This window comes from Salvia hispanica, chromosome 5 (genome assembly GCF_029641045.1).
Source record: "Salvia hispanica isolate PSC_SH4W2 chromosome 5, Shi_PSC_v1, whole genome shotgun sequence".
Classification (NCBI taxonomy): Eukaryota; Viridiplantae; Streptophyta; class Magnoliopsida; order Lamiales; family Lamiaceae; genus Salvia; species Salvia hispanica.
Genome location: NC_142696.1, coordinates 27769567 through 27789573, shown reverse-complemented (window position 1 = coordinate 27789573; position 20007 = coordinate 27769567). Strand labels below are relative to the sequence as shown.

General features: G+C 38.0%; 3 long non-coding RNA genes and 1 pseudogene across 3 annotated transcripts; 3 read left to right on the top strand and 1 right to left on the bottom strand.

Annotated features, from left to right (window-relative positions):
- Window positions 1-123: 123 nt before the first annotated feature.
- LOC148926576 (uncharacterized) lies at window positions 124-1234 on the bottom strand. Its single transcript, XR_016130464.1, has 4 exons — window positions 1098-1234; window positions 651-823; window positions 447-519; window positions 124-355 (listed from the first exon to the last, which is right to left on the bottom strand). It is a non-coding gene; the product is annotated as an uncharacterized LOC148926576 (long non-coding RNA).
- Window positions 1235-1528: 294 nt separating this feature from the next.
- On the top strand, window positions 1529-2658 carry LOC148926575 (uncharacterized). The gene is made up of 2 exons (XR_016130465.1): window positions 1529-1874; window positions 2372-2658. It is a non-coding gene; the product is annotated as an uncharacterized LOC148926575 (long non-coding RNA).
- Window positions 2659-9905: 7247 nt separating this feature from the next.
- Window positions 9906-11481, top strand: LOC125187593 (uncharacterized). The gene is made up of 2 exons (XR_007170635.2): window positions 9906-10679; window positions 11177-11481. It is a non-coding gene; the product is annotated as an uncharacterized LOC125187593 (long non-coding RNA).
- A 7911-nt stretch (window positions 11482-19392) lies between these two features.
- LOC125189575 (phenylalanine ammonia-lyase pseudogene) lies at window positions 19393-19764 on the top strand (annotated as a pseudogene).
- Window positions 19765-20007: the final 243 nt, after the last annotated feature.

The window sequence follows — 20007 nt, the reverse complement described above, 5'->3', positions numbered from 1 at the left end:
AAATTTGGATGAAACTATTTTACCACATCAAAGAATAACTGAAAATAGAGACAAAAAGCATTTTAATTTACTTGTTCCGGGAAATATTTTATCATTTAAATGTCGTAGTAAGTGAGAATTCAATTCAAAGAATGTAAATTATATAGATAGTAATATTTTGGATGTAACAAACGTATCAGAATAACAAACTATGATAGTTTGTGATGAAGATTCTGTAATACCCCGTTCTAATTACATATTTGATGCACTAATCTAGATGCATAAAATAACAAGTGGTATTTGAATGTTTACAATGATAAAAGAAAGTCCGACATCGCGAGCGATTAGTAACTCCTGCTTCCATTAGAAAAACCTCCTACATAAGAAAATGACCACGGTAATTAGTAAATAAATATATATCTACCTATGGGCAAAAGAATAGGAAGTGGGGAAGAGATGAATAGTACCTAGACTTGACCTTCTTCACCACCTGCACCATCCCGGGAGCTCCGCCATCAAACAAGCTCCTTGACTCTACTTCTGCAAACGTGATGAAATTAAATAAAACAATGATGATGTTGGGATAATTTACCGAGAAAGACGCACAGCCATAACTTGTGTAGAGAATTAGAGTATAAAGGAAGGTATCAGCTTCCATTACCGACGCCTACCCAAAATTCTCTTTCACTTCCAAACTTTTATTTTCGAGCAAGTAGACGAAGAAGTTCCCAACCTCCCGATACCAAGTGTTCAAACTCTCTTTAGGAAGGAGGATTCCAAGTCTCGTCATAGAAATCTCTTATCATCCTCTCGAGGTAATGATTATCAAACCACGAGCTAAATCCTTTCAAGTTGTTATAAACATGTCATGTTAGCATGAATTCATATAGAACATAGAATCACAACCAAGCATGCTCCTAGATAATCAATCTTCAAATTCATGTGCCAATTCATGCTGAGCCAAAGTTACGTACTACTTGTGCAAAGTCTTGGAATCACATAAAAAGTAGGAAAAACTCCTAAATGTTTGACCAGCACCTTCGGAAGTTTATAACGAAAAATCTAACCGTTCAAATGAAATTTCCTTCGGTCATAATGAAGTCAGATAAGTTGTTTACCTTCCTTTAAAATTTCAGAACGATCGGACTACGTTTGAACCCCCGATCGTATAGAAAATCGACGCTGCTACTGTAGAAACCGACAACCACTTCCGAAATTATTTCTGGAAAATCTAACCGTTAAAATTTGATCTCCTTCGGTAAGAATGATCCTTTATGAGTCTTCTACTTTTGGTTAAAATTTCGTGACAATCGGATGTTGTTTGAATTCCCGATCGTGAAGAAACTCGAGGCTGCACCTTGTGTGGCGAAAATTTAGAAAAGAAAAAGAAAGAGAGAGAGAGAGTTAGGAAGAGAATAGAGATAAATGATGATAAGAAAGAAGTTACGTATAGCAGCTAGTTTGACTCAGTAGGTAATTGAAATAATGATTTTGCTCCCTTGACTTTTGGGCCTTTCAAATATCAAATGAGTGTTAGACTAAAATTAATTAGTCCTTATTTGGAATTCATTATTTATGATTGAATTAATCGCTCGAGATAAAATTCTCTTGAATTAATTTTGAGTAAGTGGGTTTGTATGTAAATCCTCAAGTTTATTAAATTAATTAATCTCTCGATTAATTAATACCAATAATTAAATCTACGGGTTTAATTAAAGTGAATGAGTTTATGAAAGAGAGAAGGAAAATAGGATGCATATCCTAAGAGCATATCATCCGCTATTGTTATTTCTTTGAAGCTAAATAGTTTATTATCTTTTATTGGACAAGGTCCATCGCAAGGAATTTAACTCCAAGTGGGTTAATATTGTCATACGGAGTAAGAAGCATACGAGGTGCACTTTCTTATCCTACAATGGATAAAAGTATAAAGTATTGTTTTATGATGATTAATTATGAAAATAATGTTGTCATGCCTTAAATGTTTTGTTTTATGTATGATGCCTATCTGTTTGGTTATACCGAATGTGCTATGCCAAATAAAGTAAGAAATCGAATTCAGGTCCCAGCAAGGGGAGAGTCCCTACTCGGACTAGTGTACACATGGACCGTGTGTCATCGAGAGGGTTGGCCGGTCCGGTGCTCGTGGAAAGTGGCCACTTTCCCGGCACCAGAAGAAAAGTTCAGATATGGCGAATTACAGAAGGAACTAAGACTGATCAGTCAACTTTTAAAGTAAAAGAATTTAGTAAGCTTGGGTCATTTTCAGAAAAACCCCGAGTATTACTTGTATGATGGCTTGACAATATTTGTTTTTATATATTGTATTTTTCGGCAACGTGTGCACTGAGTACCCCTGTACTCAGCCCTGCATGTATTTCTAAATGTGCAGGTTGAGCTCTGATGGAGTGGAGTGTGCTGAATCAACTATCTTATCCTACTACTGTATGCCGAATAAAGAAATCTACCCTACTAGTGTGTACTACTCTCGGAGGTTCATGTCTTCATACATGTAACCGCGTTCCAGTCGCTTCCGCTGTTTTATTCCATAAATTGAGATCCCTATTTCTAAAGAAACTCTGATGTGTGCTATGTTGTATTGTAAGTACCTTAACTCGATTTTGCATAATCGAGTATTGATTAAGCGAGTATTGTGTGTGAAAATCCTTTTTATCTAAAGATTGTCCTTCTATTCCATCCCAAGTCATAATCCAATGAGCTTAATTATACTTAGCAAAGTTGGGTCGTGACAGAGTGGTATCAGAGCATGGTTGATTCTGCTCTGGACCCGAGAGTCTTCCTTGAACCCTAAGTCTAGACTTGTATCACTAGACCAAAATCCGATCACGTAAGAGATTCAGCACCCCATCTCATCGCGCTCAACCTTGAACGAGGTAACTTTTTTGAAAGTACAGTACGAAAGATAACTTGCTCTTTATGGCTTAACAGAATAAAAGACTAATATCTTTCAAGGGTGGAACCTTTGAAAGAGGAAAATAATCCAAGCAATACGAACCTAAGTAGTGATACTACTGTGCAGATAAGTTCTGTCTAGGAGTCTGGGTTTTAAGTGGGACCGCTTGTGACCCCTCCAGTTCGTCCTGGGAATTTATTTGGAATGGTAATTCTTCAAGTGGATTGTTGCAATCACCTTAAGAATTACTGAATCAGTTACTTCACTATAAAGATAATCCTCGATAATGCACAACGATTTCCCTGCTCGCCTTGATGATTAAAGAAAACTTGAAAGCACGCCCCTCTAAAATGTCTTCCTCGAATTAGGGCTTCGTGATATAGTCTGATCGATTACCATCTTCTTGTAGATGGCACGTAACCGATCTACAACCGGAAGGAACAATGCCCCAAGGAGGACTCCTGAAAATATAATACGAGAATACGAGATGCACGCCCGGAACTGTGGTGAAGACTTGGGAAGTTTTCTCGCTCAGTCCCGTATATTTTGGGAAAGGGCAACCCGATATGGGGTATCCCATTACGAAGGGATAATACGTCTGATTGGATTACTGCCCAACAAATGGAAGACGTGGGCCATTCAGATTTCCCGAAACTACATCAACGACGCTGTGAATGGATTTCCTCGATTCCTAGGAGAGGTCCACTTTTGCCTTATTGTGTACCGGAATGTACCTCAAGGAACGTATCCAATATTGGGCAATCTGACCCCAACAAGGAGAACTCTACTAGGAGAACCCTCAATATCACGCTATACACAGTGGCGACGCACTCAAAATAGGGCAGGAGACACACTTAAAACAACAAAGGTGGTTGCATCAACAAAGTCCCCACCTGAAAAGAAGACAGAAGAACATTCTGGCAAAATTCGAAAGAGGTACCGAAAGGATAAGGCCCCAATGCAGGAAGAAGGAAATACACGAGATCGTGTCTACATGGTCCCAGAGAAGAATTCTTATGAAGAATGGGGAGCGCGTCGAACTAGTGGGATATCCGAAGATCGATACCAGCCGGGTGAGGGTTCTCGCCTAAAAATATATGTAGAGAGCGATTCTGAAAACGATTCAGAAGAAGAACCAGAAGAAAAAAATAAGGAGAAGTCCAAGGAAAATCGCAACTCTCCATCTGACGCTAGTACCTCGTCCAAGTACTTCTTATAGATAAACCCCATGTGAACGCTTTGTTCTATTTTATCTTTGATTGTATCGTAGCTCTTGAAGCGTGGAACCTAAGTATCTGTATTCTGTACCCCTTAGTATAGACGGCATAGGCGTACTATGCATAGTCTTGTGTGCATGTGATCTGTAATAAAAGTCTTTTTCAAAGACAACCTTATGAATGATATCTATTATGTTTGTTCCTACTATCTTTAAGACATACCAGAATATTGTTATGTATATATGATTATACCTTAGATTGTGTCCTTTAAATCTCGACCACCTATCGTAAGAGAAACTAGTGCTTAAACGACCTTCTTGAACTAGCAGAATGCCTCCTATGAGAGCCAGACGTGGAAGGCCTAGAGGACCCCGAAGAATGCCTAGAAGAGAGCCACGAACTGTCCAAGGAGAACGTCAAGAGTGGCAAGGCATCACACCACCTCCATCACCTCCCCCACCGCCCCCTCCTGCGGGGATACCGGAACGAAGGATCGAAGAAGTCTTCCTAAGACAAAACCCACCGGTATTCAACGGAATGGGAGATCCTTCTGAGGCTGAAGTATGGATACGTGCACTAGAACGTATTTTTGACTTCTTGCACTGTACCGACAAGGAGCGGATGACTTGTGTGACTTTCCAGTTGACTGGATCAGCGGATTTCTGGTGGGAAGCACGGAGGAAGGTTTTGACTCCCGACCAACTGGCAAACATGACCTGGGAGCAATTCAAGACCAGTGTGTATGACAAGCACATTCCAAAAAGCTACCGCAAGAAGAAGGAGATGGAGTTCTACAATCTGAAGCAGGGAAAAATGTCAGTGACTGAATACGATCGTGTTTTCTGTGAAATGTCAAGATACGTCCCTGATCAAGTGGATACAGAAGAGAAGATGGCTGAAAAATTTCGCACTGGATTAAGGTACGAGATAAGGATGGCGTTAGCAAGCCACAGGGGACTGACATACCCTGAGTCCCTTAGTCGAGCCCTGGACATTGAGGCAGCAATGCCCAGTGAAAAACCTATGGCAAATGTGGTCCCACCGCCATCTCAAGCCCAGCCTAACCCCTTCAAGGATAAGAGGAAATGGGAAGGGAACCAGAATGCTCAAGGACTGAAGAAACCATGGCAGACTCCCAACCAAGCTCCGGGATTGGGAAAACCGCCTACTTCCTATCCGGTAGGAGGTTACCAAGCCAAGCTCCCTCCTTGCCCTAAGTGCAACAGGATACACACGGGGATTTGCAAAGCAGGGACTGACACTTGCTTTGCATGTGGCAAGACTGGTCACTTTGCAAGGAACTGTCCCAACAAACCTCCAGAGATGGGAGCAAGGCCACAACTGAGAGCAATGCATGCCCTGGAAGGAAATAAGCAACACCCACATCGTCAGCCACAACGACCCAGCCTTCCATCACAAGCCAAAGCTTACGCACTAAGCCGGAACCAGTCTGAGAAGAACAAAGGGAACTTGGCAGGTATGGGAAAATTACTTGACATACCTATCATTCTTCTGTTTGATACTGGCGCCTCGCATTCATTCATATCAGCACTCTGCGTGAATACTTTACAACTACCTACAAAACCAGCCGAACCTAGAATTAGAGTAGTTTCGCCAATAGGAGGCATTGTGGAAATCAAATACCTATGCTCGAACGTAGAACTTTCTTTTGGAAATCATAAACTCATAGCCAACAACTTGAGTGTCATGTCAATGTCAGACGTTGACATAATCTTGGGGATGGATTGGCTAGCCGAAAACCATGCCACCATCTTACGCAATCAACGACAAATTTCTTTCCAGTCCCCTGGAAAAGAACCAACGAGCTTTCATGGGATTAGTATGGGGAAGCGAAAATCCGTAATCTCCGCCCTACAAGCCCCGACTCTCATGAGGAAGGGCCATCCTGCCTACCTTGTCTATCTGAGGAAGAACGAGAAGCTGAGAGAAAAACTGAAGATGTGAAAGTTGTGCGCGAATATCTAGACGTGTTTCCTGAAACTCTTCCTGGATTACCACCAGATCGGAAACTAGAATTTACCATAGATCTTGAACCTGGATCTGCCCCAATCTCAAAAGCACCATATCGGATGGCTCCAAAGGAGTTAGAAGAACTCAGGGTCCAACTTCAGGAACTAATGGACTTAGGTTTTATCCGGCCTAGTGTCTCACCTTGGGGAGCACCCGTACTCTTTGTAAAGAAAAAGGACGGAACACTAAGGATGTGCATCGACTATCGAGAACTGAATAAGCTGACTCTCAAGAATAAATATCCTCTACCAAGGATAGATGATCTGTTCGATCAACTCAAGGGGGCCAGCGTATTCTCCAAGATAGATTTGAGATCCGGTTATCACCAGCTGAAGATCCGGCCAGAAGACATACCTAAGACGGCCTTTCGAACCAGATATGGCCACTACGAATTTGTAGTAATGCCATTCGGGTTAACAAATGCCCCAGCTGTTTTCATGGATTTAATGAACAGAACTTTCCACTCATACCTCGACAAATTTGTCTTGGTATTCATAGATGACGTACTCATCTACTCGAAGGATAGGGTGAAACACGAGGAACACCTAAGAGCTGTCTTGGACACGCTCAGACATGAGAAGTTTTATGCCAAGTTCAGCAAGTGTGAATTTTGGCTTGACGAAGTAAATTTTCTTGGACATATCGTAACCGCAGAGGGAGTCCGAGTAGACCCAGCCAAAATAGAAGCAGTACAAAATTGGAAGTCGCCAACCAACCCAAATGAAATTCGTAGCTTCTTAGGATTGGCTGGCTACTATAGGCGATTCATTGAAGGATTTTCCAAGATTGCAAGGCCAATGACGCAACAACTTCAAAAGAACATCAAATTCTCATGGACTCCAGAATGTGAGAAAAGTTTCCAACTACTAAAAGAGAAGCTAACCACTGCTCCAGTACTAGCGGTCCCTGAACCGGGAACAGGCTACGTCGTCTACACTGATGCATCAAAGAATGGACTCGGCTGTGTCCTGATGCAGAATGGAAAAGTGATTGCATACGCATCACGACAACTCCGTCCCCACGAGCTAAACTATCCCACGCATGATCTAGAACTAGCTGCTGTAGTGCACGCACTAAAAATATGGAGACATCATCTCTATGGAGTTCGATGTGAAATCTTCACAGATCATAAGAGCCTCAAATACTTCTTCGAACAGAAGGATCTAAACATGCGACAGCGGAGATGGCTCGAGCTAGTAAAGGACTACGACTGTGGCATAAACTATCATCCTGGGAAGGCCAATGTTGTAGCCGACGCCTTGAGCAGGAAGACCCAGCCCTTAGCAGCCTTTTTCACCCAAAAAGAAGAACTGATAAAAGAATTCAGCAAGCTGAGTCTGGAAATGGTACGATCGCCCGAGACAGTACAAGGAATAATAGCTACTCTAGTAGTAGAACCAGACTTGAGAAACCGCATAGTGGAAACACAGAGAAGAGATGAGACACTGGAAAAGATACGGATGAAAGTGAGGATGGGCAATCAAGGGAATTTCCGTGAAGAAACAGATAGTGCACTTACCTTTGAAGGAAGGTTGTGTGTTCCTAACAATGAGAAGCTCCGAGACGAGATTTTGAGTGAGGCCCACGACACGCCATACACTGCCCACCCTGGGAGCACTAAAATGTACCACGACTTGAAGAAGAAATTTTGGTGGGAAGGAATGAAGAAAAGTATAGCATCATTTGTTGAACGATGCTTAACTTGTCAGCAGGTCAAGGCTCTGCATCAACGGCCCTATGGAAAACTACAACCGCTGGAAATTCCCGAATGGAAATGGGAACATATAACAATGGATTTTGTGACGGGACTACCCAAATCCAAGCGAGGAAATACCGCCATATGGGTAATTGTAGATCGCCTCACCAAGAGTGCCCATTTTATACCAATTTCCATTACGTACGGTTCAGAACTAGCCCAACTATACGTACGTGAAATCATACGTCTCCATGGAATACCCGTGTCAATCACATCGGATCGAGATTCAAAATTCACTTCTAGATTCTGGAGAAGCTTACAAGAAGAATTAGGCACAAAACTGAATTTTAGTACAGCTTTTCACCCACAAACGGATGGGCAGTCCGAAAGAACGATCCAGATGTTAGAAGATATGCTTAGAGCAGTAGTGCTTGATAGAGGAGGAAATTGGGAGCCAATTCTACCATTAATAGAATTCGCTTACAATAATAATTACCAAGCGACCATAGATATGGCGCCATACGAGGCCTTGTACGGAAAGAAATGCAGATCACCACTTTACTGGGATGAAGTCGGTGAATGAAGAATTTTAGGCCCAGATTCTGTAGGCGAAATGATTGAAATCGTCCGCCAAATTCGTGGACGAATCAAGGAAGCACAAGATAGACAGAAGTCCTATGCTGATGCCCGCCGAACTGAATTACAGTTTGAAATAGGAAACAAAGTGTTCCTGAAAGTGTCCCCTTCAAAAGGGATAACTAGATTTGGGATCAAAGACAAGTTAAGACCCCGTTTTATCGGACCATATGAGATCCTTGACAGAATAGGCCCAGTGGCATATCAATTGGCGTTGCCACCAAGTTTTGGAAACGTACACAACGTCTTCCATGTGTCGCAACTCAGGAAATACGTGTTCGATCCAAAACATGTAATTCATCAAGAAGAGATCGATATAAATCCAGATTTGAGTTACGAGGAAAGACCCGAGGCCATTTTAGATCGGAAGGAGCAACACTTGAGAAACAAAACCATCACTGCAGTTAAGGTTATGTGGAAACACCACGGACAAGAGGAAGCAACATGGGAACTCGAAGATAAAATGAAGGAACGATATCCTGAATTGTTCGCCTACACCGCTCAAATTTCGGGACGAAATTTCTTTTAAGGTGGGTAGAATGTAATACCCCGTTCTAATTACATATTTGATGCACTAATCTAGATGCATAAAATAACAAGTGGTATTTGAATGTTTACAATGATAAAAGAAAGTCCGACATCGCGAGCGATTAGTAACTCCTGCTTCCATTTTAGAAAAACCTCCTACATAAGAAAATGACCACGGTAAGTAGTAAAATAAATATATATCTACCTATGGGCAAAAGAATAGGAAGTGGGGAAGAGATGAATAGTACCTAGACTTGACCTTCTTTACCACCTGCACCATCCCGGGAGCTCCGCCATCAAACAAGCTCCTTGACTCTACTTCTGCAAACGTGATGAAATTAAATAAAACAATGATGATGTTGGGATAATTTACCGAGAAAGACGCACAGCCATAACTTGTGTAGAGAATTAGAGTATAAAGGAAGGTATCAGCTTCCATTACCGACGCCTACCCAAAATTCTCTTTCACTTCCAAACTTTTATTTTCGAGCAAGTAGACGAAGAAGTTCCCAACCTCCCGATACCAAGTGTTCAAACTCTCTTTAGGAAGGAGGATTCCAAGTCTCGTCATAGAAATCTCTTATCATCCTCTCGAGGTAATGATTATCAAACCACGAGCTAAATCCTTTCAAGTTGTTATAAACATGTCATGTTAGCATGAATTCATATAGAACATAGAATCACAACCAAGCATGCTCCTAGATAATCAATCTTCAAATTCATGTGCCAATTCATGCTGAGCCAAAGTTACGTACTACTTGTGCAAAGTCTTGGAATCACATAAAAAGTAGGAAAAACTCCTAAATGTTTGACCAGCACCTTCGGAAGTTTATAACGAAAAATCTAACCGTTCAAATGAAATTTCCTTCGGTCATAATGAAGTCAGATAAGTTGTTTACCTTCCTTTAAAATTTCAGAACGATCGTACTACGTTTGAACCCCCGATCGTATAGAAAATCGACGCTGCTACTGTAGAAACCGACAGCCACTTCCGAAATTATTTTTGGAAAATCTAACCGTTAAAATTTGATCTCCTTCGGTAAGAATGATCCTTTATGAGTCTTCTACTTTTGGTTAAAATTTCGTGACAATCGGATGTTGTTTGAATTCCCGATCGTGAAGAAACTCGAGGCTGCACCTTGTGTGGCGAAAATTTAGAAAAGAAAAAGAAAGAGAGAGAGAGAGAGTTAGGAAGAGAATAGAGATAAATGATGATAAGAAAGAAGTTACGTATAGCAGCTAGTTTGACTCAGTAGGTAATTGAAATAATGATTTTGCTCCCTTGACTTTTGGGCCTTTCAAATATCAAATGAGTGTTAGACTAAAATTAATTAGTCCTTATTTGGAATTCATTATTTATGATTGAATTAATCGCTCGAGATAAAATTCTCTTGAATTAATTTTGAGTAAGTGGGTTTGTATGTAAATCCTCAAGTTTATTAAATTAATTAATCTCTCGATTAATTAATACCAATAATTAAATCTACGGGTTTAATTAAAGTGAATGAGTTTATGAAAGAGAGAAGGAAAATAGGATGCATATCCTAAGAGCATATCATCCGCTATTGTTATTTCTTTGAAGCTAAATAGTTTATTATCTTTTATTGGACAAGGTCCATCGCAAGGAATTTAACTCCAAGTGGGTTAATATTGTCATACGGAGTAAGAAGCATACGAGGTGCACTTTCTTATCCTACAATGGATAAAAGTATAAAGTATTGTTTTATGATGATTAATTATGAAAATAATGTTGTCATGCCTTAAATGTTTTGTTTTATGTATGATGCCTATCTGTTTGGTTATACCGAATGTGCTATGCCAAATAAAGTAAGAAATCGAATTCAGGTCCCAGCAAGGGGAGAGTCCCTACTCGGACTAGTGTACACATGGACCGTGTGTCATCGAGAGGGTTGGCCGGTCCGGTGCTCGTGGAAAGTGGCCACTTTCCCGGCACCAGAAGAAAAGTTCAGATATGGCGAATTACAGAAGGAACTAAGACTGATCAGTCAACTTTTAAAGTAAAAGAATTTAGTAAGCTTGGGTCATTTTCAGAAAAACCCCGAGTATTACTTGTATGATGGCTTGACAATATTTGTTTTTATATATTGTATTTTTCGGCAACGTGTGCACTGAGTACCCCTGTACTCAGCCCTGCATGTATTTCTAAATGTGCAGGTTGAGCTCTGATGGAGTGGAGTGTGCTGAATCAACTATCTTATCCTACTACTGTATGCCGAATAAAGAAATCTACCCTACTAGTGTGTACTACTCTCGGAGGTTCATGTCTTCATACATGTAACCGCGTTCCAGTCGCTTCCGCTGTTTTATTCCATAAATTGAGATCCCTATTTCTAAAGAAACTCTGATGTGTGCTATGTTGTATTGTAAGAACCTTAACTCGATTTTGCATAATCGAGTATTGATTAAGCGAGTATTGTGTGTGAAAATCCTTTTTATCTAAAGATTGTCCTTCTATTCCATCCCAAGTCATAATCCAATGAGCTTAGTTATACTTAGCAAAGTTGGGTCGTGACAGATTCACTGTGAAAGGTTTTGCAACTTTGCAAGCAATCTAAACAATATACCAATCAACAAAGTAAAAACTTTAAGTATAATCATATTTGTAATGTAGAAAAAAAAAAGAGCAATAATAAATAAATGAAGATGCATGTAACCTCCATAACTAATCTTCCCCATAATATATAAATACGTGTACAAATTAAAACAAGCTCGATCAAATTTAACAATATATTTTATTCATAAAGGCATTCATAATGAATGCTTGCTTCTGATACATATTACTAGCTCATCCCACACACACACACGACAAGAGCATAATTGCTGTTTATTGACACACACACACACACACACACACATACAACAATAGCAGCATACTTATTGCTTATTCATATTCATTACTACAATTAGAAGAGTATATCAGCAATGAGAACTCATCAAATATTAATCCTGATGAAAAGCGTCACCGCTGTATTCAGAATGAATCCAAGCACCGGCGAAAGCACAGAGCCAACAATAACCGGAATGGCGGTTAAGACACCGGTGGCAGTGTTAAGGACTGGGCAGATGGTTTGGTTGAGAGGAAGGGTGATGATGAGGCTGCATGGTAAGGTTCCACCGAGGATGGCGGGGATGGTGAATAGCGTGTCATTTATTAGGTTGGGTACAGTAATGTTAAGGACTCCATTCACACCGGTGACGCCCCTCCCAACCGTGATCGTGCCACCGCCGATTGAGGCGGAGCAGTTCAGCACCACAGGCACTCCCGGTATCCCCGTTGCACCTGGCAAGCAGTTACCGGAGGGCGTGCAGCAAACTCGCCCCCCGACTGTGATTGTATTCAGCGGTTGGCCGTGGGCCAGAGGAGTTGCAACGGCGAAGAGGAGGAGAGCCACCATAATTAAGGCCATTTCTAAGGATGTTTTTTGGTGTGGGATGTTTTTGGTTTTGGTGTGGTAAAATATGAGGGACTCAACCCTATTTATAGTAAATATTGATGAGAATGGAATTGTATTTAATTTATCTCTAGAGATTAAATTATTTGATTAAGAGATAATGCACCTCTAATCCAAACAGTTTACCTACTGCGCCAAACCTACACACTATTGTAGTTTACTTATTTTATACAAAACAATATATGGACGTTTATTAATTTCATTATGAATTGATATTACTATATGATTTTTCTTTGAAGGGATACTACATGATATCCATATAGTTATATTCAAACATAAATAATTTTGTAATGTGTTTTATTCATAAAATCTCAATCATTAATAAATGATTTTTATAAAAATTGTAAAATTGAAAATATCAATAATATTTTTTAATATATTATAATAAATGTATTTGTATAAAATAAAACAAACAATGCATTAAAGTACAGATAATACTCTATTGCATAGCCAATATCAATCAATGACCACTTGAAAATGAGTTCACAATATACTAAAGCTTTCAGATATTAATATATTTTAACAAAAATTATCAACAAACATTAAGAAAACTAATTTTTAATGATAAAAAAAGAATCGAGACGCAATTATTTCCTTAGGATTTTTTTCAAAAAATAACAACAATTTAAGACGTAAAAGAAAACGTTCCAAATTAAAGACAAATTAACTTAATCTTTTACTCCCTCTGTCCCACAAAAGATGTCACATTTCCCTTTTTGGAAAAAGTTTTCTCTCACATGAATATAAAAATTATATTTTCTCTCTCCATTTAACATACAAAACCAAACCTCCTAAAATCCCTTGCCGTTCCACAAATGTGACATCTTTTGTGGGACGGAGGGAGTAATTCTTTATGACACTTCCATTATTTGCATCCTCTAATTTAAGTTGGGATGTCAACAGTGAGGACATTTTTAGAAGCGTTGATGGTAAATTTAGAAATACTACAAATTAGCATTCTTAAATGTATTAAAAATGTCTTTAAAAGTTTTTTTTTTTTTTTTTTTTGCTATAGTGAAAGGAATAAAATCATCAATTTGTTGAATCTAACAATTTTCGTGATTATCTTGATGTCAACGTAATACATTAAAAATATTAACACAATGACATGACACATGTCATCCACAGCTACAAACGAGTGTATCAACACAATTTTATTGAAATTGTACAATATTTGTTTGAAAATGACGATTTCCAACGTATCTAAGATATGCATAGCGACATGTTTGGAGTAGCTACTGGCTAGGGTTACTGTAAATATCATAAATACTAGAAGTCAGATTGCCCTTTTTTATCAATCAAACAAGTTTCTTTAAGTATATGGTGTAGCCTAAATTTGTCTGACAATTTTGTTTACTTTGAGCTATAGGAATACTTTTTAGAAGTATCACACACATCCTTATCAACTTGTTTAGTGACTATATTTATATGGTTAAGTAATTCAATGAATCACATGTGCAGTTAATATACCAAAATTGATCGCCTTCCACCAAAAACAAATTTTAATTATAATATTTTCAAATTTCAAATAAACATAAAAATCAAACCTCAAAAATGTGTACTTAATACAAAAAATCACTAATATAAAATAGTTAATAAAAAAACTTATAATCTATATCTATACATATATAAAACAAGAGTTTTGAAGACATTTATAAAAATATTATATTAAATTAAAAATTATAATTTAATTAAAATTGTTTTTAGTATAATCCACGACAGCTTCAGAAATATCCTTACTATTTGTTAATACATGTATGATTGTATATTAATTACACAAATATTAATTACTATTATCATCACCACAATTATCCACAAAACGTACGTTAATCACAGTTATGTAATTTAGAAAAAATAATTTTATTTTTATCTTAAATGGGACAAGTAAAAGGATAAAATTAAAATTGTAATTAAAAAATTACAATATTTAAGTAGTAAACTCTTTTTAAATTCCCATTTTAAAGCTTGCAAGGATAATTGATCGTGTAATACATTACAGAGTAAAAGTCAATTTTGATCCTAAACATACGACCAAAATACGAATTTGGTCCAAAAAATTCACTTTTTGAAAAAAAAGTCCATAACAAATGAAATTCTTGTCGGAGTGGTCCTTTTTTGACGGTTCCGTAAAAAAACGGTCATGCCACTGTGCAATTAGCTTTGATTGTTAGGTTTTTTACGGAACCGTTAAAAAGGACTAATTCGTCGACATTTTCATTTGTTATGGACCTGTTTTTCAAAAAAGTGAATGTTTTGGACCAAATTTATATTTTGATCATATATTTAGAACCAACATTGACCTTTATTCTACGTAATGTCTTCGAAAGTTAATTCTTTGTCCAATATATATATGTTGTTGTAGTTCTTTTCCTTTAAACTTAGGAAAGTGAAAAGGTTTCTTATAACATTATCCTTAAGTGAGACAAGTCAAAGGTTGTGGAATATATATTTGATTATAAATATACAACTTTTTTTATTTTAATTTTAATTTTAATTCTTTTTCTTTGACTATATATATATGGCATGCGGTAGCTATAACATGATGGGGTTAGGAGCCCCTTGCACAGCGGAAGACTTATACAAAACAAATAAATCAGACACGGATCTATTTGACCGATTATGCGATTAATCAATTCACATGTTAAACAGATAATTGCATGCTAGAACGCAAATAATTCATGCTTAGAAAATATAAATCCTAAACATGATTTCTACGGTTTAGGGTTACCGATATTGATTCTCCAAAGAATCGACGATTGCTTGCGCCTTCTCCACGATGATGATCTTGAGTACTAAACCACGGATCTTCTCTCTGGTTCTCGAACTGTATCTCGATATCAGGGTGGGCTGATCTTATCAAAATACTAGGACTCGAATAAAGAAGACAGAAGAAATCCTTCTCCAATTAGGAGATAAATTCGAACTCCTCTAGGTAGAGGGGGACGAAAATTATGAGTAATAATAATGAATGATTTCTGTCTCCTTTATTCTCCTATTTATATTAAGTTCCTTTTGGGCTCAGATAGGGATCTATGGAAGGTTTTGGATATGGGCTCCCCCAATTAGCTTTTTACTAATTAAATTGAACCCACAATTTAATACAAGCTTATATTGGAATATTACGAGCAGTCACTACAGAAGTAATATTGAACTCTCCCCATCCAAATCCGAAATTACAAGTAATCCGGGTTTCCACTTTGTTTATTATTTATTTCTCGCGCTTAAGATATAAATGTTCATTAATTAATTAATGTCCGCTATGGACTTAATTAATTAATATCTTATTAATTCCAAGAGTGGACTTAGCAAGAATCATTTATTTATTATTCATAGAGTAATAAAACTCCAACTGGCCAGTTTTCCGAATAATAATACCTTGTTCGAGCTCCTCTTGAGGACATTATCAAACGAGACTCACCTCGCGCACGATTCAACATAATAGCAATCCTAGCACCGCTAGATATTAATCACCACTACCCAATATATCAGGATTATTGGGTTGCGAAAAACTCGCACCATTTGATAAGTCAAAGTAGTGCATAATCAATACCGTATGCTCAATGCTAACCTATGTAGATTAAGAAATAGTATTTTATCAAGACCAAGTCTTTCAATAGATAGCATAAAGACACGTCTTGCTGTTAGATCCGTTCAGTGCTATACCACACCAATGTCATCTTATTTCAGTAAGGCTTAGAAATATGCGGACTGACATTGCAACCTTTCATGATAGGTAGCCAAAGCCTATCTAGGTTGTGAAATTCTTCTTTTTCTTTTGCAAAGCATTGCATAGATCTGACCGTGTTACCTTAAAGTGGACGCCGCACACAACCGGTCTACTAAGCAAAAGACTTAGACTTTGTTTACTTCTTATGCATTTAAATGTTTGTAAAACATCTTATAAATGCACAAGCAAACACAATGTAATAATAATAGTGATTCTATTCGTGCGAGACTGCTCGAATAATATTGAATCGGGTTAAAAGTGGATTGTAGAGTTTTACGTATACAAGCAAGATTCTATTCGCGCGAAACTTGCTCGAAACATGCTTTTCAGTATACCAAACCTAACATAACGATGACCAACATTTGGAGGTTTTCTGGATCTGTTGTGAAGATGAGACGCTTGTTAGACAATGTGCATGCATTTGGGGATATTGCTAGGTGTCAGAGTGCATATATATGGAGGTATCATAGTTTTATAAACAAATCGAGATTTGATTTCATATTCGTGAGTATTTTAATCGAAATGATATTTGAGTTGTCCGTATTTTCAATTTCAATATTCACTAGTCTCGAATCGAACAAATATTTTAAAACTAGTTTATATGTAGGAGCACTATAATAGTAAATGTGATTTGTATTTGAATCAAGATAATTATCGAATTATCAGTTATTGATTAGAATATTTACGAATAACGAGTATATATGTACATTATAATTTTTGAATATTGAATCAAATATCATAATTCTATCATAATTCTGTATTTTTGTATAAATAAAAATATATGTGTTAGAGCTTCGCAAGGTTAGGTAGGGGATAATGGATGAGAAGGATAATATGTAACAATGCACGATGTGATGGTTGCACAGTAGGTGTATGATAATTACATAGACGAGATCTACCTAAGAGGGTGATTATGTTGTAGGATATTATTTTAACCAGCTGTAAATGCAATTTTTCATGGGGTAAAGCTCATGATTCAGGGTTATTGCAGTTTGAAAGTGCTATCAGAGTTGGAGTGAATATGATGTTCAACTTGATAATATAGTTTTATTTGATTTTAGTATTAATTCAATATATATTTAGTGATGAAAATCAATTGAGTTATACTCCCTCCTTCCCGGATAATTCGGGTCACTTTGACCGGGCACGGGTTTTAAGAATTGTAATGAAAAATGGGTTGAAAAAGTTAGTGGAATGTGGGTCCTACCTTTATATATTAGTTTTATAATAAAATGTGAGTAGGATTGAGTTAGTGGAATATGGGGTCCACTACCAAAAATGGTAAAAGTGAAATGAGACAAATTATGTGGGATGGACCGAAATGGAAAACTGAGACGAATTATCTGGGACGGAGGGAGTACATCGCACGAATGTGATACTAATTTAATATATAAAGTGACAGCTTTAGAGAAACAAATTTGGGCGGGAAAATGAGATACAGATTTCATATTATCGAGAAAAGCATTAGAGAAAGGAGAGAATGAATCTTCATTTTGCATATTACCGAGAAATTGAGCGGTGACGAGCTGGGTGGTGTTGAGCTAAATTTGAAGTCTGGTTGATTTTTTATTTGAACTTCGAGTGTCGTCGTGTCATCATACATGATGTCACTCTTTCTCTTAAACGCTTCCGCTAAGATATTATTACCTTTCACAATTACGTTTTGGAGCCTCATTTACTGTTAGATTATTTATTTTGATAACCCTTGTCTTTGCATTTAAATGTTAAGGCATTACTCTTATTTTTTCTCTGTTATTTGAATATTAAAAATTTTAGTCAAATTCTTTATTGAAACTAGAAGTGCTCATGGTCCAGGAACCGACGGTTACAGTTCGGAACCGCCGGTTCTGGTTTTAGAAATTGTTGATCCGGAATCGAACCGCTAGGGTGTTTTGCGGTTACGGTTCCGGTTCCAAAACCGCAGGTTTCGGTTTTGGTTCCAAACCGGCAGTTCTCCGGCAGTTTTTTACGGTTCCGAACCCCCGGTTTTTTGCGGTTCCGGCTTGATTTCACAATTTTTCGAGGTTCCGGTTTGGAACTGCCCGGAACCGTCGGTTCTGGCAGGGTTTCGGTTCGAAAATTTTTGAACCTGAACCGAACCAAGTTTCAAAAAGCAACGGTTTCGGTTCGGGTAAATTCTCACAGTTTCAGTTCGGAACCATAACCGTCGGTTACGGTTTCGATTTTAACCGTCGGTTCGGTAAACCTTGGGCAGGTCTAATTGACACCCATCCAAAAAAATTTCTATTTCTTAAAAGTTCCATTAATTGCGACCACCCGTATTTATTAACCATAGAAAGGGTGGTCGTGACAGTTTGGTATCAGAGCCAAGTTTCATTCCGCTTTGGACCCAATAGTCTTTTGTGAGTCATAGTCTAGACTTGTATCGATAGACTAAAGTATTAAACGTCGAAGCCTCAAAACCAAAACTCGTCACGCCCAACTACGAAAGAAGAGGTACAAATATTTTCATGTTTTTCGAGATAAATGATTGAATTTTTGGAATTAAATTGAAAAAGATTGTCTTTGTGAAAATGGCACTTTTGTTTATTGGGAATTTAAAGTTAATGCTATGGCTTTTGAAAAAAATGTTGGAATTATATGAAATGTGAGATGCTATGTGAATATGTAATTGCTTTTACTTGACTATAAAGCATGATGATGTCGAATGTGATGGATATTGTAGTATGCATGTGAATTTTTATTAGGCAAAACACATCATCAAATCCCTGTACTTTGATTATTTATTTTAATAAGTTCTTATACAATTTTCTCGTTTTAACAAGTCCTCATACTTTTATATTCGATATATTCCAATCCTTATTTAACGGAACAGTTAACTTTTCTGTTATAAAATAACACATCTTATATTAATTATTTAAATCTATTCCACTTAATATCCTAGTCGGAAAATGAGTATCAATTTTTTGAAACTGCCCCTTCCCACACTCTCTCTTTCTCCCTCAAACACTGTGTTGCAGCCTGGTATCGTATAACGCTAAGAGAGCTATAATCACACCCAATAAATTCAAGAACCAATTTTTTGTGGAGTGGTCTTCTGCTTAAAGTTGCTGTTCTTTTCAATTAGAAATTAATGAGAGCAAAATGGCAACAGGTTCTTGAACGCTGGAATATTTGGAAACGGAACGGAATCAAACCACACGCTGCCGCACACGGCAACGAGAGCGACGATGCTGGTCCGGATCAACACCCTACTCGAAGGCTACTCCAGCATCCGATTTGAAATCCTTGAAGCCATTACCAAATTCTTGAACCAGAACATCCCCATGTCTCCCTCTCCGCGGCACATCACGGCCTCCGGCATTCTCGTGCCCCCTCTCCTACATCGCTGGGCTCCTGACCGGCCGCCCAATTCCAAGGCCGTGGGCCCCACCGGAGAGCTCCTCAACGCCGAGGAAGCCTTAAAGCTCGCCGGCGTCAAGGGCGGCTTCTTCGAGCTCCAGCCCAAGGAAGGCCTCGCCCTCGTGAACGGCACCGCCGTGGGCTCGGGGATCGCCTCCATCGCCCTCTTCAACGCCAACAGCCTCGCTCTTCTCTCTTAGATCATTTTTTCTTGTTTTATCTTTTTCTTAATGTTTGGTTGATATTTTCCAACTAGGATATTAGGTGGAATAGATTTAAATAATTAATATATGATGTATTATTTTATAACGGAAAAGTTAACGGTTCCGTTAAATAAGGATGGGAATATATCGAATATAAAAGTACGAGGACTTATTAAAACGAAAAAATTGTATAAGGACCTATTGAAATAAACAATCAAAGTACAGGAATTTAAGGATGTG